The following is a 16,008-nucleotide window of genomic DNA, read 5'->3' on the forward strand; positions in this document are numbered from 1 at the left end:
GAAAGATTTCCTAACATCAAGGTGAAATTGATTCTTTTAAAAATTAATTTTCCAACATTCAAAATCATGCTGTGATTTTTGCTTATGTCAGAAACATGTCTTACTTTGCAGGATTTTGAGTTTCTAGAAGCTTTTTCATTCATTCTACACCTTTACAACTCATAATCCTACATCTTTATCATATCCGCATTTTCTTTATCCTTGAAGTCTTCTTCCTCAGGTCACCACTGTTCTGGTCCAAAGTAACCTTTTTATATTCTAGGATTTCCCTCAAGCTGCTTATCTGGAAATTCTCTGTGTTGCTCCTCTGAAACATCCCTCTGTGAGGTTCCCTCAGAACCTTCACGGTTCTGCTGGTTCCTGGATCTATGTATTTCTCCTTTTGGGCTTTGCTCTTCATTTGACTTGCCTAATCTCTAACAGAATATCCTGAAGGAAAAAAAAAAAATTAACAAAACCAACTTTAGAGATAGATAATATTCCTGAAGTTTTTCATACCTGAACTATCTTTTTTCTGTAGTCACACTTGATTGGTAAGTTGGCTAGATAGAGAATGTAAAGTTGGAAACTATATTCTTAAAATCTGAAAGGTTACTATTCACTCTTCTTTCAGCATCCAGAGGTCTCGTAAAAGACTGATTTTTCTTCTTTGTAAGTGACTTCTTTGTAAGTCTTAGGATTTAAGACTCACAATGTTTTGGAGCTTTTTCCTACTAATCCTGAACAGTATTTTTCAGAAATATCAATTTTAAGACTTGTGTTCATTTCAACAGCATGCCATTTTATTTCATTATTTGTTTGATTACTTCTTCCTCTCCAGTTCTCCACTCAATTTGTCTGAACCCTATAACATTTAATGTTGGATTTTGTATATCATTTTTCTATGGCATTTATCTATAATCTGATTTATTTGTTTTATTTTAGTTGTTTATTTTGTTATTGTTAATTTTTATATTTAAAATTTTCAGATTTATTTTTGTTGTTGACAATGATATCCTTTACTTTTTCTCTTCCGGAATTGGTCTTTTTTCCTACTAAAATTAAACATTTTGATTAATATTTGAATTGGTCTGTTTTAGCACAGTTGTTTTCTCCTTCTTTGAATTCAGTCTACTCAAAATTCTTTAAGGACAATAATTAAAATTTATCTTTTGATTTATTTGCTCATGTGGTTAATATTTTCTAAATACCCTAAATCATCACAATAAACTGAAGTTTTATTTTTTTCTCTTTCTTTTTTAAAATATACCTTTCACTGTCATATTGCAGACTTGTCAAGTGTTCAGTAATGCCAATTTACCCAGAGATATTTCTAAATGAAACTCCACAAATTTTCCACAAACACATAAATAATCAGTTTGTCAACTAGATGTCTTTGCCTTTAGAAGAGCAGATGAGGAGCCGGCAATGACAGTGAAGGATGCATATATTGTAGAACACAAAACTTTGTTCTTTGGGCATCTGTGCCGGATCTTTTGTTTGTTCTTCCAACTCTATTCTAGACCCTACAGCTTCTATTTCTGTCTAAATTTGTTGCTAGTTTCTGTATACCCTTGTCTCCCTTTATTTCTTCAGGTTTCCAAGTGACCAAGTGATAATAGTTCCCTACTGTTGTTAGACCCAGATACTTCAGTATGCTTAAATGATTTCCATCTATCCTGTGTGTACCTTTGTAAATAGTACCTTCATTATGCTTTCTTCAATTACTCTGGTGGAATGTGCCACAGGTTTCAAAAGAGCTGCCATAGTTCTACTAAAATAGCTAAGTCAATTTTTGAAGGCAATAATCTTGCTTTTTGTTGTTGTTATTGTATCGTTTTTGGATTTGGGATTAAATATCTGACTACAAGCCATCCTACAATACAGATACTCATCTCATCCTCAATTTGCAACTTCACTTTGTTCCTCTTTTTGTCTATAACACATGCGTTCTTAAAGAATGGACCCTCTGAAGTTGTACAATCAGGTTTGCTCCATCTTGGCATCAGCACCTTCGGAAACTTTTTCTTACCTTGCTCCTACAATGACTTTTTGTAGTCTCAAGAGGAGAAGCCATAATTATTTTTTTTCTATTTTCATTATTGAACTAAAAATTTCTCTTCCTCCAGTTTGATTTAAATAGAAATGTAGAATCAATTCTATTTCTGAATTGATTCAAAAGTTAATTATTTAAAATTTTTACTTAATAAAATATATAAACACTTATGAGTTATGAATCTCCATAAAAATGTATTCTCTGAGAATTATTATTTCTAACTCTTCCTTTTAGTCCTAACCCAGTTACCTCTCATTAGAAACAATTTGTATTAGTTTCTCATTAATTATTACAGTGTTTCTTCTTGCAAACATAAACGAATATTTATTTTACACAAATACAAATATATGTATGGTTTTGCCTTTTCCATTTTTTTACTACAATATCTTTTAAATCACTTTCTATTGGTTTATAGGTTTTATTTGTTGTAATGTATATGTTATAGTTTCAATATTCTCTTATGTAGATATACCATACTGTACTCAACGTTTCACTTATTGGTGGCCAATTAGGTTGTTTACAATGTTTTGTTTTATAAAACAAACTAGAAATATGATTACTGAGTCAAATTACAAATTGTTATATATAGAAAGATAATCTTTTTAGATAATAAATTCATCTCTGCAGGAGTTTTATGATTTTAACTCTCACAAGTTCCTGAACAGAGTGTGTTGTCTAAATTTTGGATTTGTGACAATCTGATAAGTGAGAAATGATATTTTATAAAATTAATTTGAATTTCTCTTATGAGTGATCCTGAACATCTTTCATACTTTAAGGGTCGTGAGAATAACTATCAAGAGAAAAATAAGTAAGAAAGCAAATAATATATAAAATAAATTGTTAAAATTGCTGGTGATATTTAATCATGGAGAAGTTTTTATGATATATTGTTAAACAATAAAATCTTCAGAGTAAAAAATTTCTCAGCCTTTTTTTTAAATTTTTTTATTTTTAAATTTTTTTTCAGAGATGGAGTCTCGCTCTGTCGTCCATGCTGGAGTGCAGTGGCGTCATCTCGGCTCACTGCAAGCTCCGCCTCCCGGGTTCACGCCATTCTCCTGCCTCAGGCTCCCGGGTAGCTGGGACTACAGGCGTCCGCACCACGCCCGGATAATTTTTTGTATTTTTAGTAGAGACGGGGTTTCACCGTGTTAGCCAGGATTGTCTTGATTTCCTAACCTTCGTGATCCGCCCTCCTTGGACTCCCAAAGCACTGGGATTACAGACGTGAGCCACCGTCTCAGCCTTTTCTTGAGTGTCTTTTAAGAATGTGATGATCACTGTAGATCCTTCCCTAGAAATATGAAGATATAAGCAGAAATAATATTATTTGTCATGAATTTTTGTTTGATCTATTAAAATACATTTATAAATGTCTTCTGAATTTAAAAAGCCTATATTATAATGGTATTAAACATACATGTACATATCTGACATACATGTACACATACCTTTTCCTGTGTATGAATTCACAAACAATGAAAAGTTTAAACTAAAATGCTAACTATGATTATCTTTAAGATATTAGGGTCAAAGAGAATTTTCACATTCTACTTACATCTTTATATTTGCTGACAATGAACACCTATTTCTTTTTTAATAAGAAATATAAATTATATTTTGAGAGTAAAACAAAGATTGTAGGAGCTGATATCACTGACCTTAATTATTTTTCTAATCATGTTAACTTTTAAATAACCTGGATTATATTTCAGTGTCCTATTAATTATTTTAAAAATTATCTACTTTGCCTTTTTGGAAAACATGATCGTTAATGTTAACTAAACTTTAGTAAAACGTTTGTTTTATCATTAACCAGAAAAGGGCTAATGTTTATACTCTATACATTCTTGTTATTTTTTTCAAATTTGTTTCTGAGTAAACATTTAGATAGGTAAATCTTCTTCATCAATATTTCTTCAATGTTTTCTGTAAGTTTCTTGAGGACAGGGTCAACCAGTTTCTATTTGTTTCCTCAGAACTTACCTAAATACAACAAAAATGATTGATGTTCAATGAACATACTTACATTACTGAATTAATAAGTATTTAAGTGAAATAATTAGTACCATTAAAAACACATTAAATTGATTATTAAATAATTTCAACTTGTCTTACTAAGTATGAATCTCCAAAGATTGGAGAACTTTCAGATATAAGATTTTTTTAAAAGCTATCTCAATGAATACATGATATAAATGTATTTATTTATTAAAAAAATGTTTGATTAGTTTCCATAGTCTGATTCTGTACTAGAAACTGGATGTATATAATGAACAGAACAGACATAATCTATACCTTTTTCTAGACCTAAAACTATATGTAAAAGGCATATCATGAACAAATAAAAAAAGACTAATTACAAAATTATATTTGCAATAAAGGAAACTAATATTGTGAATTAAAGAAAATAAAAATTCAGATGTTTCAATTGAGGAGATTGTGAGGGATAGTAATTTTTGGATAGTAGGTTATACAACAATAGTTAACTTATACAGACATTATTTTATAAGTTCATCAAGATGGGTACATCTCTTTGGAGCCTGCTTATAGAATAAGTGAACAAAAATATACACATCTAGGAATGAAAACAAGACATAGCTAAACATACAGCAAGTTTTAAATTGTTTGTTATACTATACTGCAGCAATATAAGGACTATATATATATATATATATATATATATTTTTTTTTTTTTTTTTTGAGACGGAGTCTGGCTCTGTTGCCCAGGCTGGAGTGCAGTGGCCCTATCTCAGCTCACTGCAAGCTCCGCCTCCCGGGTTTACGCCATTCTCCTGCCTCAGCCTCCCGAGTAGCGGGGACTACAGGCACCCGCCACCTTGCCCAGCTAGTTTTTTGTATTTTTTAGTAGAGACAGGGTTTCACCATGTTAGCCAGGATGGTCTCGATCTCCTGACCTCGTGATCCACCCGTCTCGGCCTCCCAAAGTGCTGGGATTACAGGCTTGAGCCACTGCGCCCGGCCAGAACAATATATTTTTAAAATTAGATGTAATAATCTTCCAGGAAAATAAAAACTCATCAAAAAATACCCAATAGAGAGAACTTGAAAAATAGACAATAAAAATTATTATTTTTTAAGGATTGAAGATTTCTAGACTTCTACTAAAACGAGTACTAGGAACAGATGATTTTTCTAATTTCCCACTTAATTATAAAAAACAGTCCCAACATTAAACTTTTCTTGATCACAGGGAAGGATCAAAACCTCCTTCTTTCATGTTTTAAGGAAGCATGGCTATAATATTTTCAAGACAAGTATAAGAGAATAAAGGAAAAAAAAATAGGTTGGTTCAACGAATGTATATTGACATAATATTTACATAAAATATAATCTATATGATCTATCAATGAATATAAAGAATGATCCTTAATGAATGAAACATATTTATCCTAGAAATCCAAGATATCTTAGTACCTGGAAACAACAAAGTAATCTATTATGGTAAACATATTCATACACATAGTCATATAAACATTCCGTTTGGGTACGGGGGCTCATGCCTGTAATCCCAGAACTTTTAGGAGGCTGAGGCGGGCAGGTTACCTAAGATCAGGAGTTTGAGATCAGCCTGGCTAACATGGTGAAAACCTGTCTCTACTAAAAATATAAAAAAGTAGTTGGGCATGGAGGAGCATGCCTGTGGTCCCAGCTACTCCTGGCGGGGCTGTGGCAGGAGAGTCTCTCGAACTCAGGAGGCAGAAGTTGCAGGGAACTGAGATGACTCCATTGCACTCCAGCCTGGGCAACAGGGCGAGACTATGTCTCAAAGAAAAAAAAAATGTCAAGATTATTGATAAAATAAACCATTAATAATTCTTTATTCAATAATTCTTTATAGTAGGGAGAACTAAAAATGGTAATGGTAATGAATTATAAAATTAAAGTAAAAAAAATCTATAAAACATCTGGGAGAGTAGGATGATAATTACCAGGGTCAGAGATAGGGGATTGAAGAGATGTTAGTTAAAGGATACAGAAATTCAGTTAGGTAGAAAAAGCAAATTCAAACTGAATTATGTTGCACAATATGATGACTATAGTTATTAATATTGTATCATATTTAACAATCAAGAAAAGTAGATTTTAAGTTTTCTCACAAACACACACAAAAATAATAACAATACTCTATGTCACTCTGCACCAGCCTTAATGGATCCAGGGCCAGGTATTAGACAACCAGGTATTATGACCCCCCATGCTGGGGATCATAATTATTCAAATTAGCCAATTCATAGGGAGGCCTTGAAATCTACTTAACCCCACTGGGCTTGCCGTACATAAGCTGCCGCCAGGGTTCAACCCCCTTTGTGAATGAGTAGCAGTCTCCTCTCCTTCAGGAGCTGTAAGTAGCAAAGAGTTCTAGTTTTCATGTATCTCATGGTATATGTTGTGTCCCACCATTAAAAAGAGTCTTTACATCTTTTAAACCATTTGTCGATGTGAACAGGATGGCTTGGCCGTGACCACTGACTCTTGTATAGCTTGGTGGGGGACTGCTCTTGGCTTACTAATTGGGTCCAGGCCACCATGAGGGCAGCTGGGGACACTGGTGCCTGTTAGTGAACTTGTGCCCAAGCCTTGATGTTTGCTGCTGTGTCCACCTTGGTTGCCACATTTCTCCTTTACCAAGTATCCTTGACTTTGGAATATACGAAGTGAACAAAACCAGCTAACCTCCAGTGGCTAGATATTAACCCAGAAGAAGACAATACAAATGATTGTCCCCTTTAGCTGCACTTTCTCCAGACTCCACTCAGGTGTGTTTCCAGTCAAAGCCTGTGTTGGACAGATTCCATATTCCACGGGCCAGGTCAGGTCTTCAGAGTGGATGTTTCTTTTTTATTATGTGAGGGAGAACTCTAGCTTTTCCATGTGTTTTGAAAGACACATGTGGAAGGAGTTTTTTGTTTTGTTTTGTTTTGTTTTGTTCTGTTTTTTGTATTGCCCACAGTAACCAAGTGGCACCAGTGTCGGCGTACTCATTGCTCAGGTGGGTGTAGCACCCTGTCTTCTTATCTGCTAATACCTTGCTGAGATCACCTGCAAACTTCAATACTCTTTCCCAGACCCTGTTGGGAATGGTGGTTTGCACCATTGAAGGCCAGTATCCTAATGCTTAATCCCAAGGAGACAAGGGAATGAATACATCCTCCTTGAATACATGCCCTTCCTCCAGCGCCTATGGAAGTTATCGAATTGCTTAAATAATGCAACCACCCTGGCCCGTGTGCCTGGGATTTAGCAAGTGTTGTGGCATATCAAAACACTATGAAACTGAAAGTTCAGACAAGGGATCTCACTCAACTGTCCCAAGGAAAGGCTGCTATAGCTCTCTAAGTTCAAAGCTGATTTTTCAGGGGTAGATTGGGAATACTTGGGATGGGAGACAGCTGCTTACAAGGCAGGCCACAAGGGCTCAATGCCCCTTTTTCATTGTTATACAATGGAGACAAATTAAAAATTTTGGCTTTAGACTGACAGAAGCCCCAAAAGGGAGGTAGGGTGGGTGTTGGGAAAGTCCTCAGGGTGGGAAAAGGTGGGACTATAGCAGAGAGTGGGTTCAATATCCAACTTCTTGGTCCCAATGACCTTCTTTTGTGCCCCTGTATAACCCATAACCCATACCCCACAGTTAGAGAGGAAAATGCACAAGTAACCCTCCTGTGGCACAATGAAGGGGATAATTCTAATCCAACTTAAACCTGTTATTCTTAAAGCATACAACCACTGTCAGGGGGAAGTATCTAATCCCAATAATATTAATTTAAGACTATCTAGAAAAATATATATAGAAGTATGACCAGGGTGAAGAGAACAACGTTCTGATGCCTCCTTCAACCAAATATTTCCAGTGACCAAAAAAAAAAAAAAAAAAAAAAAAGAAAGTTTTATAAACACCTAGATGCAGATGCAAATAAAATAATAAATAAATAAATAAATAATGCACACATATTTATTTATATATTCTTGTTTCTAAATTAAAGTAAAGTTTTATAATTTGACCCAGTTAGAAATCTAAAATTTGTTAAAACGATTTATATAAATGGAAAGATTAAAAAGGTGCTGATTAGCTTTTCTGCTGTAATATAGGTCCTAAATTAACTTTAACATTTGCTAAATTGCACCAGGTAGTTAATCAATACTGAGGTTCTAATTATAGTTATACCTGAGATCACACTAAATTAAACATTAAACTCCCTAAAATCCTGGGATACTAATTAAATATAAAATAAAGAAACATATGTAAACCCTACTTTAACTATAACCTGTCTAAATTTTCTATAGTACCCATTGCCCTAAAATATCCTATACTGAGCATAGAAACACTAATACAATGGATAATAAATTAAAATTAAATTAAATATTGGACACTTACAAATGGGCATAACAAAATGAGACCTTGGAAATCCACAAGAAAAAAATGTTAATTTGGCCCAACATAAATTAACATAAAGCCTTCAAAAATCAAAACTTAACAAGACCTAAACTGAATAAATGTATGATTATCTCCAAATATTCTCTGTTTGATAGCCCAATGTTTTCTGTTCTGAAACCTAAAATTAAACAAATAATAAATTGAGCCTCATAGTGGCTTATTACAAACTTAATGTGATGGTCTCATCCATTAAGGGTTCCATAACCCAATACTAAGTATTATTAAAATTACTAGCTCAATCCTATCAATCACTTACAAATATTTTGTCATTATACATTTGGCTAATATGTTCTATGAGCCCCTATTTCAACAGCTGCTTAGCGAGTTTTTCTTCACCTCTGAATAGACATGATGTATCTTTAGTGGACTACCATATTGTAAGCCTTAATCTTTCTTACTTAATTTAAGCTTCCTTGGCGGATTCACACCTTCCATCAACTTTTAAGAGACCTCTCATTGCCATTTCCCATATTTAAAGTGGGGGTATATCTCTATATCTAACCTCCATGTATATACATAATCGTATATAAGGCATTTAAAAAATGTCTTATCCCATCTGTACAGATTTTTGATACTGTCACTAGCCTATATGGGCTAGAGGACAGACCCAGTGTGCATACTTTCCCAAGATCTATTACCCATAAATTGTCTCATAGTCCAGATACCTGCCCATCTGGTATGGAACCCATTTGAGTCTAAATTTCTATCACCCAGGCCACCTTCCTCAGTATTCAGGTTGTAAGGAGTAGATAATAAATCTATGCTCTTCCTGTGATCACCTCCAAAAACTCAAAATTAGTGTTTCAGTGCTATTCTAACTTTCAATGTGGACTACCAAAAAGAAGATTTTAAAACTCTATTCAATAAATTAAAAATCACATTCAGGTACTTAAAATAAATGATTCTATATTCAATAATAATAAACGAGACAACCTATCCTTGGTAATAATACATGCAAGAGAAAAAATCAACATCAGACAGAGGAAACATGTCAAGTGCAGTTGCATCCTATTCTGCTAAATGTTGGTCTTGTTATTATTGACTTGTGTGCTTTCACTGGTTTGCAATTCAGAGACACAAATCTCCAATAAGCCACTGTTTCAACTGAACTTGAGAAATGTTGAGGTGCCCATACCCTTGAGTTTGACTAATGATGCCCTGAAGCCATCACACTTTGTTGGCTTGCCCATCACCGTGTATGAGTATAGAAGAGTGTGGATTAAATGTGGCACTAGAGATATCATTGATAAATGTGACAAGACAAACATCTCTGGGCTTTTAAGGCATAAATAAAATTGCAGTGGGTTGAGTAATAAATGAACATAGTATAAAAAGTCAGCATGTCAGTTTACTCTTTTGAGAATCTTCTTAAGAGAAGGAAATCAGTAAAGTTTTGGAGGATAATTTGAGCTTCAAAAAAGGTTTTCTTAGACAATATTCTATTTAATATAGATATTGTTAGAAATTACTTCATAAATTGTGAGAACTGATTATGTGGGAAAAATCAGGACTAATAGAGGAGCAAGGTCCTTTGGAAAGAGGGAGGGATGACTTCTGGAATGATGATCACCTATGTGGGAATGGCTTTTGAGAAGAAGGTAATTGTGTTTATTCTAAGAGAAGGGAGAACAAGAAGTATATGCGGATGCATGTGTGTAATTAGATTTGACAGTAGGAAAATAAGGAATTTTAATTTACCAACAACAAATAGTAAAATAAATAATTTGCTGGATGTGGTGTGCAGATGGAATTTGGGAAAAAAGAGATAGTAGATAGGGAGAAGCTTAGAAAGCGAAGAAAACACATAAAAATGTTCAAAAACTGCAAGCGTTGTGGAAATTTTTGATATTTTCAATTCTAAATGGAAATGTCACCCAAAATCTATATTATACCCATACAATAATTTAATACAATAGTATAGTGGGATGGAGTGGGAAATGCTTTCAGTGTTAATTACTGCTTATTATTGAAGGAGGCATGTTGTATCTGTATGTGATAAAATTTAAACTTTCATTTTTCACATGCTATAAATGTGGAATCAAAAAGTTAAGAAATATAAATGGGAAGGTTGAATTGTTTTAGGTTGTCAAAGTGTTTAATGTTAAGAAATGTATGTACCATATGTACAACTTAAGTTTTTGAAGTTTGAGTAAAAAAAATTTTAACTATAATAAAATGACATTTTTCCTTTATACATACAGGCAAAAGCTAAAATCTTCAAGTCACTTCCATTGTGAAGATTACTCTGTGCAATTCTTTACTTTAGAAAGTTGAATCTTTGAACATGCAGATTTCATTTGCATTAAAATACCTTTATCTGCATTGCTATTTTTGCCAGTCTAACAGTCAAAAGTGCTTCACAGGGAATGGCTATCTTTTTTTTAATGACAATTTAAGTGCATATGCTTTATTTAATTTAATATAATTACATCCCTTATGCCTCAAATCCCATACTATATTTTATGGCAATAAGGGAGCAATTTATAAAAATACAATTATGCCAGTTGATATACAAATAATTTTATAGGAATTTAGTTTATTGTCAACTGGTACAAAATTTATGGAAAGTTAGGTTTCACTCAAATTTAAATAACACAAAATCATGCATTAGACTGCTTACTAGTAGAAAGTACTTAGCTCACTATAAAGGACTTTGCAAAGCATATTGGCAGCAGTTTGGAATTCATACAGGATTATGCAGCTTGAGAGCATACAAATGTGAATTCATTATGGAGCTGACATGCAATTTATTGAGTTAACAAAAATCATTATTGCATAGAAAATATGTGAAAAACATGGATTAATGGAGACATTTATTCTGCAAAGAGATTTTAAATACTTATGACCCAAAAGGTGAAAACTTTTTTGGAAATATTAATGTAAAGATGATGTGATCCTTTTGATGATCTATTTTAAAACTTTTGTGACTTGAAAATTGGTCATATTTCTTTCAGTATGCAAGCTATTATTCAAATATTTTTTGAGCACCTACTATATGCCAGTCACTATAGGCACTGGGGATACAATGGTAAACAAAACAGACAAATTATCTTTCCTCATGGACCTTCTAATGTCATGTGTCACTCAGAAAAATGAACCAACAAATGCATCTCTCAAGTGATGACAAGCATGATAGGAAGATTGAAGCAGCTACAGGGAATAGAGAGGGACATAGGAGCACATCAATCAAGTGCTTAACATTGTGCCAATGAAATTGCATAGAGCTGCAAACTAATGGCAGCATATCAAGGTTTGCTTTTCTTTGAAACTACTCCATTGCCCCATTAACTGAATGGCTGAGTAGTGAAAAGGAAGTACACCAAAGAAGGAAAATAAATCACCCAACCAGCCTATTGCAATTAAACAATCAATGTTCAAAAATTATTTAATTTGTTCTCTACAGGTAACTTTTTTCCATGACCCTGATACTCTCAATAACTATTATGATTTTTATATTTAAAGAAGTAAAACTACATGTTTTGTGCCTAGGTTAGTTCATGATAGAAGGAACCTTTCTTTTGGTCTCAATGTGACATGCAAAAATGTATAATATTGAAAGCAGTTTTATGGCAATTTTGCTATTCAATGCAGCCCTATGTTTTTAAAATATGACGCTTTAACACAAAAATCTTTCCATTGTTTCAGTTGGGCAAATTAAATTTGATAACCTCACATACATTTAGGAAAAAAAGTTAGGCTTGAAATCAGCTAAATTTATGTTAAAGTGATACGATTTGTAAGAAATTGTCACAAACTAATTTGTCAAACAATGACTTTTTTATATATTTCAAAACACAAATATATTATTTATGAATAGGAATGGATGGATAGATAGATAGATAGATAGATACATACATACATACATTCATACAGAGGAGAAAAAGATATAGAAAGGTAGTAAGAAAGATAAAAGGAAAGAAGGAAGGCAGAAAGGGAGAAAGAGAGAAGGAAGGAAGGAAAGAAGGAGAAAGGAAGAAAGGAAGAAAGAAAGAGAGGGAGGGAGGGAGGGAAGGAAGGAAGGTGAAAGAGAGAAGGAAGGAAGGAAAGAAAAGAGGGAAATTACTCAAATATACCTATTTGTTAAAGTTGAAACAGGCAATGATTATGCATTTAATTCCTAGCTGATAACATATTTTATTTGCCTTTTTAATTTGCTTCTTATTTTAGTGAATATAAAGTCAGTTTTAAGGCAATACTTCTTTGTTTTGTATTGACAATTGACAATTGGCAAAAATTAATTGCCAATTATTTGTTATGCATTGAAATATTTTATATAAAACAGACTAATAATTTTGGGTCCCCCCCCCCCCGCCTTCAATCTATCCACCAAGTGATCATTGGAAATATAATGCACAAGTGAAAGTCATTCTACTGGTAAGTTTGGAAAGGGGAAAGCGAGGATATTTGGATAAACAGAGGGTCCAAGAGTATTGTGATTTGAGGAAGATTTGTCATGAGTCTAGAAGACAGTATGTAATTGACCAAAATACATTTTATATCATTTAAATAGAGATTCTTTGAGCAGATAAACAACAAAAACATTCCAAGGAAGCGAGGTATAAGAAACGTCAAGGGCCACCATGAAAAATATAATAAGCATATACTCATTTATGTGTTGGCAAAATGCAGTTTCAAACTGAAACTGAAAAAGTACACATGGAAATAAGTAAATGAGACAGAAAATCACCATGGATCAATCTGCAGTATGAAAAAAAATGTAAATGTAAAAGCACTAAGTTAAACCTTTCTGGTAAACAAGTTAACCAGCAATTGGTAAATTATGGAGTTATATCAAAGTACTTGTTTTACCTTCTGCATGTGAGTATGTTTTGAAAGCATATGGTGAATAAAGGATTCTGGAGGAAATTTAAGAGGAAAAAAGGCCCCATCAACTGTTATAGTTATGAAACAAAATGTTTAACAGTAATGAATACTCCTGCTCCTAATCTTTTGGAGGCACTTTACTAATTTCTTAATAAAGCATATATTCAGCTATTCATAATAATGCCTCAAAATCTGGTATAAAATGTTTAAATTTCTGTTGATCTTTTATGTTTTACCACAATTCTAGAACTTATTGTTTCAGATTCAGGACTGCTTTTGCAGCTAGGCAAGTGCTCTTTGCCTCTATGTCAGTAGATACTCCAAACTTAACTTGGCTCCATAGAAGAAAGGAACAAAGAGAGAATCTGAGTAGAGACTTTAGTAAAATAGGTTCTCTGTACACAAGTAGAGTATAAATATACAGGAGAATACAAGAAACATAAAAGAAATGTCAAACCAGATAGAACAACTTTTTGATGTAGGTGTTACATATCAAATTTTTGTTGGGAAACATGTTGATGAAATATCTCTGAATCCTCAAGAAAAATACATCTCTTCACTCAGACATTTATTAATAAAAGTTCCTTTGATATTACTGGATATACTCAACAAGCCTTCTATAGTATGACAAACTGCTGGTTTTATAACTTCACTTGAAAATAAATATAAGCACATAAATATTTTTTGGATTTCTTCAAAAGTGTAATTCCTATATAATATCTGAGTCTTTGCGAGATATATTGCATGGAATATTTATTCCACGTTGCTATGTTTAGAAGAAAATATATCATTCCTTCCTTAACCAGATTAGATCAATATAGTCATCCATTTGCACTTCCTCAATATTTTACTGCCCTCGGGGTTTATCATATTTTCCTGAGAGACAATAAAGACCGAAAACAAAGCAATTTAAGTAAACATTCTACTCTGCACCTGACTGGTTTTCCCTTTATTCACGCTGGCTGGATTTACTTTAAATTACTAAATAACATTTCTAGTAGCCCTTTATTGCTACAATTAACACCATTAGCTTCCCCTAGTTTACTTCTCATACTACTAGACAATTGCTTTATACTTTTCCTTCTCTCCTTAAACTTTTAGCACCTCCATCCTCGTTCTTTCCTAATAAATCTCCTTTCATTTTACAGAGAAAACAGAAGCTATCAGAAGAGAACTTCTGACCACTTTTCTGAAAGGCCCGCAACTCCCCAGTATGCTGGAAGTATAATAATTACCTAGTTGTGTTGATGGCACAGAAGTCTATATACATATGAGTCCTTCACTCCAAGGCCTTCTCTTATTTCTTCTCCCATTACTTTCCTTCTCCTTTATCCAGGAGTTCCTTGATGTTTCATGAAAACAACAGGAATTTGACTATGCAGATATCTGTGAGTTTTGTTTGGAAAATATCCAGGTGTCTCCATGGTCAAATGTCCCCTTTTCAGTGAGGACATCCATAGACTTGTTTCAAATATGTATACTTAATTCCTACTAATGTATACTAATTAATTACTATAGTACAAATTATATAGTAATTTAGTTAATTTTTTAATAATCTGCCTTTTCAATTAAAGGACGAACTACTAAAACTACAACATGATGACATGATGACTGAAACATAGAGAGTATTAAGTTATTTTTTGATGAATCAATCACATCTACTTTACATCTATCAATTAATAACTCAGTGAGTCTTTCCTCTGTTTGCGCATATGTGTGTGTATATATATATATACACACACACACATATATAATGTACTAAGAAAGCTTTTAAGATATTTCCTCAGTTTTCATTTGTGTTCTTTATATTTACTTTCCTATGTTAAGTAATTTTTCATTAATAAGAGTTTATTAATACAGAAAATCACTTCATATATGTATTTATTAGTGTGCAGTCTAAATATAAAATTAGAATCATTCATAATGCCATGTCTATGTGTAATATATAGCATATTATATATCCATATTCATATAGACATATATGTACATGTGAGACATATATATGTATATGTGAGATTTTACCTTCATGTATATAAGCAGTTATATTAGTGGGAAAAGCTAAAAATGAACTGTGTATAAAATATACAAAATAAGTTTGTGGTTTTCATTAAAACCATATGTTAATTTCTGGAGGTAATATATGTTTTGAAACATGAGAAAATTTCCCACTAAATCACCAAGGGATGACAATAATGTGAACAAGTATTCTACTGTCCTTCTTTTTTTTTAAATCTTCACTCTACACCCCTTCTGCACATGTGTATAGCTTCCTGCACTTTGTCTCCCATGCTTATAGAGAGCAGTAAGCATGTGAGGCACTACACGGTCCCTTTTATATCATAGAGATGGTTAGAGGAATATGAGGATTTGGGAGGTGGGCCTCTGGCCAGGGCGATGGCTATACCTCAAGTCTTCATTTGCTCTATGTGTGAGTTAATTGTTGGATCCCAGAGGTTCAGAGCCTGCAAGGGAGCATCTGAGTGGCCGAAAGATATTTATGTCTCTCAGCCTCCCACTCAGAAACCTGCAAACTTCCTGGAAAGCAGGCGTCTAGTGAAAACTTCAAAATTTTGCTATAGGCGTATAAAGTTTCCTTGTTGAATTTTTTTCCTGAGACTGAAAAATTGTAATGTTCAATGGAGTGCTGAGGTCAAATTTTGAAGTATTAACATTTCTTCAGAGTATG

Source organism: Papio anubis, chromosome 3 (assembly GCF_008728515.1).
Source record: "Papio anubis isolate 15944 chromosome 3, Panubis1.0, whole genome shotgun sequence".
NCBI lineage: Eukaryota > Metazoa > Chordata > Mammalia > Primates > Cercopithecidae > Papio > Papio anubis.